Source organism: Eriocheir sinensis, chromosome 44 (assembly GCF_024679095.1).
Source record: "Eriocheir sinensis breed Jianghai 21 chromosome 44, ASM2467909v1, whole genome shotgun sequence".
Taxonomy (NCBI): Eukaryota; Metazoa; Arthropoda; class Malacostraca; order Decapoda; family Varunidae; genus Eriocheir; species Eriocheir sinensis.
The window spans coordinates 1,797,492-1,807,004 of record NC_066552.1 but is presented as its reverse complement, the minus strand read 5'-3'; the positions used below and the strand labels follow the sequence as shown (position 1 = coordinate 1,807,004).

At 39.1% G+C, this 9,513-nt stretch overlaps 1 long non-coding RNA gene across 1 annotated transcript in view; it reads right to left on the bottom strand.

The window, feature by feature from the left end:
- Positions 1–8,737, bottom strand: part of LOC126980270 (uncharacterized) — a 91,891-nt gene extending 83,154 nt beyond the window's left edge. The window contains exon 1 of the long non-coding RNA XR_007733029.1: positions 8,633–8,737. This is a non-coding gene — a long non-coding RNA (uncharacterized LOC126980270). The remainder of the gene's footprint in view (positions 1–8,632) is intronic.
- Positions 8,738–9,513: the final 776 nt, after the last annotated feature.

Genomic DNA, 9,513 nt, shown 5'->3' with positions numbered 1-9,513 from the left:
AATTAAGAGAGAGGATGCAATTAGGTGGAGAGAATAAAGGAGAAGAGAAGGAGGAAAGTTGTGAACAGGAGGAGGAAATGGAGCAAAGAATGGAGGGAAGAAGAAGAAGAAGAGAAGAAGAAGAAGAAGAAGAAGAAGAAGAGGAAAAGTTAAAGATAAGAAACATAGATTACTGAGAGAGAGAGAGAGAGAGAGAGAGAGAGAGAAAGATAAATGATTGTGAAAGGAAAAGAGGAAATAAAAGAACATGAAAGAGAAAGAGAGAAGGAACAATGGAATAATGGAGGAGAAGAGATTTAAAAAGAGATAGATGGACAGAGAGAGAGAGAGAGAGAGAGAGAGAGAGAGATGCATAGAAATATCTGCCACATATCATCCTCTCTCTCTCTCTCTCTCTCTCTCTCTCTCTCTCTCTCTCTCTCATACATATACTTCAAAGACATAATAATTCGCTCCTTACGTCGTTAATTAAAATATGCAAATAACTTTAAGCATATATTCTCTCTCTCTCTCTCTCTCTCTCTCTCTCTCTCTCTCTCTCTCTCTCTCTCTCTCTCTCTCTCTCTCTCTCTCTCTCTCAAATACGAGATCACCTCTTTCGAAGAGAGAGAGAGAGAGAGAGAGAGAGAGAGATCCAATTCCTCGCTGGCTCAATCTCCGTTTAGAGCAAAAGTTTTTTTCTCTCTTTTCTGAAAAACTTGTCCGTCAACGTCATTTTTTAACGTCTTGATAACTCTTTAACTTTCTCTCTCTCTCTCTCTCTCTCTCTCTCTCTCTCTCTCTCTCTCTCTCTCTCTCTCTCGTGATATGTAAATTGAAGGAAATAAATGCGGGAAAAAAAGTAAAATAAATAAATGAAAAAAAGTAATAGGAAAGAAAAAAGTAAAAGATGGAAAGAAAGCAAAGAAAGAAAAAGAAGGAAAGAAAGGAGGGAGGTATGAGAAATAAAGTAAGAGGAAAAGAGGGAAAAAGGGAGATATTGGGAAAACAATTAAAAGATGGATATTGAGTTGAAAAGGAACAAAGGAAAAGAATGGAAATAAATATAAGAAAGTAAAGAAATAAACTGAGAGGAACGAGATAAAGAAAAAGTTGAGATATCAAAAGAAATAAAAGAAATATAGAAAACGTGATATTCCTTTTATGTTCTGGATGACTTAAGAAAAAATGAAATTGTCTTGAAAATGAAAAAAAAAAGGAAAAGAGAGGAATATATGTTAAATAAGGGAATAAGGAAGGAAGGGAGCTGGAGGAAGAAATAAAAAGAAAGAGAGGAGGAGGAGGAGGAGGAGGAGGAGATGCAAAAAATGTTGTCTATAAATTTGGTTTCACTGTTTTAATTAAATTTGGCGTAAAACTCAAACACTTTATGAGCCACGCTGTACATTACTGTATGACTCTCTCTCTCTCTCTCTCTCTCTCTCTCTCTCTCTCTCTCTCTCTCTCTCTCTCTCTCTGTAGTATAACTTATGTTCGGCCTAAAATTCTTGCGTTCACCTCTCTCTCTCTCTCTCTCTCTCTCTCTCTCTCTCTCTCTCTCTCTCTCTCTCTCTCTCGTTAACTTCTCCAGAGGCAATTTTGGTCCGCTAATGACGTGGCTAACAGACGTACTAACACACACACACACACACACACACACACACACACACACACACACACACTTTTTTTTTTCCTTTCTCTCCCTTTTTCTTCATTTTCCTTTTTTTCCCTCTCCTCTGATCATCTCACCTTCCTTCCCTTTCCCTTTTCTTTCCTTCTTTCCTCTTTCCTCTCCTTTTTTTCTTTCCTTCCTCTTCCCTTTCTTTCATTCTTCCCTCTTTCCTTTCCTCCTTTCTTTCCTTCATTCTCCTTCCCTTCTTTCTTCTCCTTTCCTTTTTCTTTCTTTAATTTTCTTACTCTCTACCTTTCAAGTTTTCTCAATTTTCTTTGCTTCTTTATTATCACACACACACACACACACACACACACACACACACACACACACACACACACACACACACACCTAAGTAACACAATCAACACAAAACAAAGGGATCAAAGAGTCTTCAGAACACACCTGTCTTGATTGTCTTGATTGTCTTGTTTTCCTTCCCTTGTAAAACCTTTGTTGGGAAATATCGGCCGGTTTTTTTTCCTTTTTTTTCACTTTCAAGAGAATAATATTTTTCTTAACATCCCGATTATATAATTCTTTCCTTCTTTCCTTTCCTAATTATTTTTCTCATCTTCCTTTTCTCATTTATCCATTTTTTTCTCTTTCCCTTTCCGTCATTTTCATTCTTTTTCACTTTCAAGACAATATTTTTTTTAAAGTCATCCAGAAAATAAAAAGAATATCCCGTTTTCTTTATTTCTTTCCTTTTTTTCCCTCACCTAATTATTTTTCTCCTCTTCCTTTTCTCATTTATCCACTTTTTTCCTATTCCCTTTCCATCATTTTCATTCTTTACTTTCTTTCCCCCTCTTTCTCCTCCTTTCTTATTTTCATCCTTTCTTTTTCCCTTATTCTTCATTTTCCTTCCTTCTCTTCCTCCCTTTCTTCTTCCTTTTTGTCTGTCTGTCTACTTGTTTATTCTTTGTCTGTTTGTCTGTTCGTCTCTTTCCCTTCCTTCTTTTCTTCCTTTCTCTTCCTCTTCAATATCTTTCCTTTTCCCCTTAACGTCCTCTCTTTCCTCCTCCTTTCCTCTTCCTCCTTCATTTTTCTTCCCCCCTCATTTTCCTTTCTCTCCATATCTCTCTCTTCCGTTCCATTTCTCTCCATCTTTCCTCTTCCTCCTCCAAATTTTTCTCTCTCCCATATCTCCTCTCTCTCCATTATCCTAACCTCCTCCTCCTTCCTCTCTCTTTCTTTCCTCCATGTTCCCTCCTTTCCTCCCTCTTTCCTTTCCTCTTGACACATTTCCTTATTGCTGTGTGTGTGTGTGTGTGTGTGTGTGTGTGTGTGTGTTTTGTTTGTTTATCTTTGTTTATTTGTTTAGTCATCGACTCTCTCTCTCTCTCTCTCTCTCTCTCTCTCTCTCTCTCTCTCTCTCTCTCTCTCTCTCTCTCTCTCTCTCAGGTGCGACAATCAGTGTGGGATAATCAAAGGTACATGAGAGAGAGAGAGAGAGAGAGAGAGAGAGAGAGAGCATAAATTTCTCCGTAAAGGGCAATTAAATTAAGAGATAGAAGAGATGAGAGAATTGTGATATAACTCTCTCTCTCTCTCTCTCTCTCTCTCTCTCTCTCTCTCTCTCTCTCTCTCTCTCTCTCTAAAGTGGAATTAGAGAAGGGTTAGAAAGAAAAGACCAGAGAGAGAGAGAGAGAGAGAGAGAGAGAGAGAGAGAGAGAGAAATTCCTTAGGCGCCTCAATGTCCAGGAGAATTACAATCGATGTGGCTCTTTCCTCCTCCTCCTCCTCCTCCTCTTCCTCCTCCTCCTCCTCCTCTTCCTCCTCCTCCTCCTCCTCTTCTTCTGTCATTCACTCAAGTAGTTCCACCAATTCACTTCCTTCTCCACGCAAGCACAATTATTTTCTCTCCTTCCTCCTTCTCTTCTTCCTTCTCCTCCTCCTCCTCCTCCTCCTCTTCCTCCTCTTCCTCCTCCTCTTCTTCTGTCATTCACTCAAGTAGTTCCTCCAATTCACTTCCTTCTCCACGCAAGCACAATTATTTTCTCTCCTTCCTCCTTCTCTTCTTCCTTTTCCTCCTCCTCCTCCTCCTCCTCCTCTTACATACATCCTTCTGTCTCTCTCTAATTCCTTTTCTACTATAAAACAAACACACAAAAAAGAAAACAACATCATCTGGAAGTGAAGTAAAGTCTATGAAGTTTAACGAAGACGAAAACAGAATAATAAAAAAAAATGTTGCCAATGTTTTTCTTCGTTTTTTTTTTTTTTTAGCTGGTATTAACTATCCTCACTGACAAGGATAACTGACTGGGATAACTGGTAACTGTGTAAGATAAGTGAGGATAACTAACAGGAAGGTAAAGAGAGATAAGATAAAGGAACAAAGATAAGAAACAAGAAACAGCGAGATGAACAGATAGATAAAAAAAAAACTAAACAGAAGCAAAACAATCTCACACGAAAGATAAATCACAACCACCATCACCACCACCACCACCACCACCAACAACAACAACAACAACAACACAATGCTCACCCAACCCACCAATCAGCAGGCGACTAGCGGCCAGCACTGAGAGGAGCCTTTGCCGGGGCTAAGTGGAAGGCGCCGGCGAGAGAGACATGGGTTGAGAGGTCAGGGCAAGAGAGGGAGGAGAGGGAGGGCGGCTTAGGACAAAGGCGGAGGGATGACTAAGTGAAGGGAAGGGAAGGGAAGAGGGGAAAGGGATCTAAAGGGTTGAAGAAAACGGGAAAGTGAGAATAGAAGGTTGTGGATAGGAAGGTGGAGGAGGAAGGGGAAAGGGCGTGAGAGGGGGAACAGGGAGGGATTAGCGAGAGTAGAAGGGTTTGGGAGGGGAAAGTGAGGGGAGTTGGAGGGGTTGAATTAAGAGAAGGGGACTGAAAGGGATGGGAACAGGAAGGGATGGGAACGCAGAAAAGGGAAAAGGATGGGAGGAGAGTTAGGGGAATTGCAGTGAGAGGAGAGTGAGGAAAGTCTAAGGGCGGTTGAGGAAAAAGGAAAATGAAGAGAGCAGATTGAAAGGACGGGAAAGGGAGAGTAGTCTTGAGGGAGTTGAAGTGAGGGGAAAGTGATGGGACAAAAGGGAAGGGAAAGTGAAGGGAGGAGATTGAAGGGACGGGAAAGGGAGAGTAGTCTTGAGGGAGTTGAAGTGATGGGAAAAAGGAAGAGGAAAGTGAAGGGAGGAAGGGTATAAAGGGGGATAAAGGGAGAGGAAAGTGAGGGAGACGACCGTATGGGACTGAAGTGAGGGCGAGAATGATTTGGAAAGGATTTGAATTAAGGGAGAAAGAGGATTTAAAGTGGACGGACATGAGAGGAAAAGAGGATTTGTGTGGGGGGAGGGGGGAGATGAGGAGAGGGGAAGGGGGGAGAGGAAGAGGATGGGAGATAAGGAAGGGAGGGAGAGGGGAGGATGGTAATGAGAGGGGAGATGAGAGGAGGGGGGGGGAATGATGTGTGCGTGTGTGTGTGTGTGTGTGTGTGTGTGTGTGTGTGTATGTGTGATGGGATTTCCAGCTACACAAGTTCTCGTAGTAATGACAACAACAATAATAATAATAATAATAATAATAATAATAATAATAATAATAATAATAATAATAATGATAATAGTAATAATAATAATAATAATAACAATAACCTATAACAATTTCCTTTTCTACTAATTAAAAGTTGCATAATTATATAAAACAAAATGCCCTAATTTCACCCAATCTCTCTCTCTCTCTCTCTCTCTCTCTCTCTCTCTCTCTCTCTCTCTCATTCCCTGTCAAACCATTAAACCTCCAATTTACATAACAGTACACACACACGCACTCACGCACACACTCAAATACCCCCCCCCCCCTCTCTCTCTCTCTCTCTCTCTCTCTCTCTCTCTCTCTCTCTCTCTCTCTCTCTCAGTAAATTAATGTGAGGACAACCACTGCTATGACCATTCCCTTACACGTCACGTACAGGTAGTATCTCTCTCTCTCTCTCTCTCTCTCTCTCTCTGGGGTTTATGTGGTCTCTTTCCATGTAATTCGAGTTGGGTAATCTCTCTCTCTCTCTCTCTCTCTCTCTCTCTCTCTCTCTCTCTCTCTCTCTCTCTCTGTCAGGTCAGGTCACGTTCTCAGCCAATCTATCAAAGAGGAGGTCAAGCGATGAGTCTCTCTCTCTCTCTCTCTCTCTCTCTCTCTCTCTCTCTCTCTCTCTCCCTCTCTAAGGAAAAATGCGTGTGGTTCATCATGTTCGTGTTTCCTCTCTCTCTCTCTCTCTCTCTCTCTCTCTCTCTCTCTCTCTCTCTCTCTCTCTCTCTCTCTCTCTCCTTGGCATCCTTCCTTTCAAATTCGTCAGTCAGACCACGTTCAGTTTTATTTCTTTTTCTTTTTTCTTCTTCCGTCTCCATTCCCCATGTTTGAGTTTCGTGGCCTCAGAAAATTATTGAAACTGGAAATGGAAAAATAGAAAATAAAGTAAAAATATGAAGAATTAAACTAATGAAATAAGTAATGTTCTCTCCTCTCTTATTTTTCTATTTTTTTTGTTTTCTTTTTTGTACATTATAAATTGCGAAAAACGTCACGCAATATCCTCTTACTCTCTCTTTCGCCCCTCTTTCTAATACGCCAAAATAATGAAAAATGAAAAAAAATAAAAATAAATTACTCGCATCTCAAGCAATTCCCTCTTACTCTTTTTTCCCTTTTTTAATACGCAAAAATTATAATAAAAAAAAATTACTCACACCTCAAGCAATTCCCTCTAACTCTTTTTTCCCTTTTTTAATACGCAAAAATAATGAAAAAAATTAAGAAACAAAACAAAAAAAATAATTATCCGTATGGAGGTTACGATTCTTCTTCTTCCACTGTTGCATATCACCAATCCTTTTTTTTCTCCTCACTTTCTAAAGCTATAAAAAAAAACGAGAAAAATAAATTATTCGCATGGAGGTTACGATTCTTCTTCTTCCACTGTTACTAATCACCAACCCTTTTTCGTCTCCTCATTTTCTAAGACTTAAATGAAAAAAAAAAAAAAAAGTACAAAAGCAAATGGAAACTCCTTCGTGTTCTATTCTTTCTCGTCTTTTCGCCTTTTCCTTTCTGCCTCGAGTCGGCGTTCTCAAACACGCGAGTCGGTAACCAAGAAGCCCCAGACATGTTTCTTTCATGTTCCCCAGGAGAGAGAGAGAGAGAGAGAGAGAGAGAGAGAGAGAGTGTTTGCAGTTCCTATAGTTTCGTTTCTTTCAGTTGTTATGGACACACACACACACACACACACACACACACACACAAACTTTCACAATAACAGTATGCCGCAAAACACCATATTATCATTACCACTCTTAACACACACACACACACACACACACGAACACGTAACTTCTCCCCCCTCCACCCCTCTCTCTCTCCCTCTCTCTAATCATAATACACAGCAATACTTCGTGAGCCGAATTGAGAGCTTGCCGAAAGTGATGTGGGAGGGAAGGGAAGGGGGGAAGGAAGGGGAAGGAGGGAACGGGGGAGAGTGGAGGGGGAGGGGTGGTGGAAAAGGGAGGAACTTGGAAGGGAAGGGAGGGAAGGGGTGGGGGAAGGAAAGAGGGATAGGGAGGGAAGGAAAGGAGGAGAGAAGGGGAGGATGGGTAGAGGGATGGGATGGAAGGGGGAGAGGGGAGAAGGAAGGAAAGGGAGGATAGGGAAAGGAGTGGAAGGGGGAGTGTACTGTTTTCCTTTCCTTTGTTCAACAGCTCTTTAATCTAACCTAAGAGTAAACAAACATAAAAGAGAAAGGGTACACTCATTTTCCTTTCTTTCGTGTTGTGATCTTTTATTTAAACATTACATAATATATCCTAACCTTCACGATTTTTTTTTTAAAGCCTAGCATTTATTTAGCTATTTTATGTAACCTACTCGGTCCTTTATCTAACCTAACCTAACAAAATCTTACGTAATCTATCGTAAAATATCGTACAATCTTATTATTAACTTAGTCTTACCAAACCTAATATCAAAACCTAATACAATCGGTCCTTAGTTTATATCTTTCATCTTTTCTCCTGTTTCCTTATTTAAAATTTCTCTTTCTTTTTGCTCCTTTTCCTCTTCTTCTCCCTGCTTAGTTTCTTTCTTTAACATCATACAATCTTATTATTAAAAGCCTTACCAAACCTAATATCAAGACCTAATATAATCGGTCCTTAACATATCCTAACATAATCTAACCAAAACCTTATCTAGTCAATCCTGTACTTAATCTATGCTAAAAAAAACAAAAACTAATCTAAATCAAATCTATTCAATCCCATATTTAGCCTAGCATAACCAAACTAAATCAAACTAATATTATAATCTATTTAACTTATCCTATGTCTAACTTAGCCTAATAAAATCTAATATCAAAACTTAATGTAATCGGTCCTTAACATATCCTAACATAATCTAACCAAAACCGTAATCTAGTCAATCCTGTACTTAATCTAGCCTAAGAAAACCTAAGTTAAATCAAATCTTATCAATCCCATATTTAGCCAAGCATAACCAAACCTATCTAACTAAAACAACCTATTTAACTTCATCTTATATTTAGTTTAGCCTAATAAAACCAGACTTGCTTAATTAAGATAACGTATATGATGATTGAATTTAAAAACACATCTTAATATACACAAATAATATAAACAAAACATAATAAACACAATAACACACACACACACACACACACACACACACACACACACACCACAAACAGCTGATCCCAAAAGCCTAATAAAACAATACAAACTTGCTTAAGATAGCGTATATGATAATTAAACAAACAAACACATCTTAAAATACACAAATAATATAAACACACACACACACACACACACACACACACACACACACCACAAACAGCTGATCCCAAAAGCAACCATCCCGCATCTTCAAACACACACATCCTTTTCCCCTCCTACACACCTTCACACACACCCTTTCACCTTTCTAGCACAATGGACAGGTAGAGCACACCTTGAGGCAGCTTACGTGACGGCGTGGGTGTCGCTGGACGAAAGGAAGAGGAGAAAATAACGAAAATAACACAAGATTTTTCCCACCATCTTGACACTGACTGACGCGGAGGAGAATGGGAGGAGGGAGAGGAAGAGAGAATGAGTGCCACTTACTCTTATTATTCATCCATTAATATCTAGTTAATGGAGGTTTATTAAAGATGTTTCTCTATACGGTATTAAAGAGGAGGTGAAGTTGTGTATGTGTGTTATATTCGATGTGGGAATAGGTTGTGTTTTAGGGTATAAATAGTGAATGTGATTTTGTTGAGTTGCATGATAAGAAGAAGGAGAAGAAGATGAAGAAGAAGAAAGAAAATAATAAAAAAACGAAGAAACATCAGTAAAAACAATAAGAATAACACAAAACTAATAGACATAATGAAGAAGAAGAAGAAGAAGAAGAAGAAGAAGAAGAGGAAAAACAAACGAACGAACGAACGAACAAAAACAAAAAAAGTATTATCAGCAACGACAAGAACAACAACAACAATAACAAACAACAACAACAACAACAACACAAAGTTAGACGCCTACAACAAGAGAGTAGAATTCATTAGTATAATCGGATGTGTGTGCGTATCGTGAACACACACACACACACACACGAGGGGGGGTAAGGTGTTTTGCTATTCAAATTTTATGTTATATATAAATTTGTTTTGAAGGTGAACTCAGTGGCTTTTAACCTTTTAGAGTCTGTCCGTCTGTCAATCTGTCTGTCTGTATGTCTGTCTGTCCGTCTGTCTGTATGTCTCTTGTATTGCAGAAGTAGATTTGTATTGCATTATGTTGTATCTTGTTCTTTTGATCTTTTTTTTTTTTCATTCGTATTTTTGT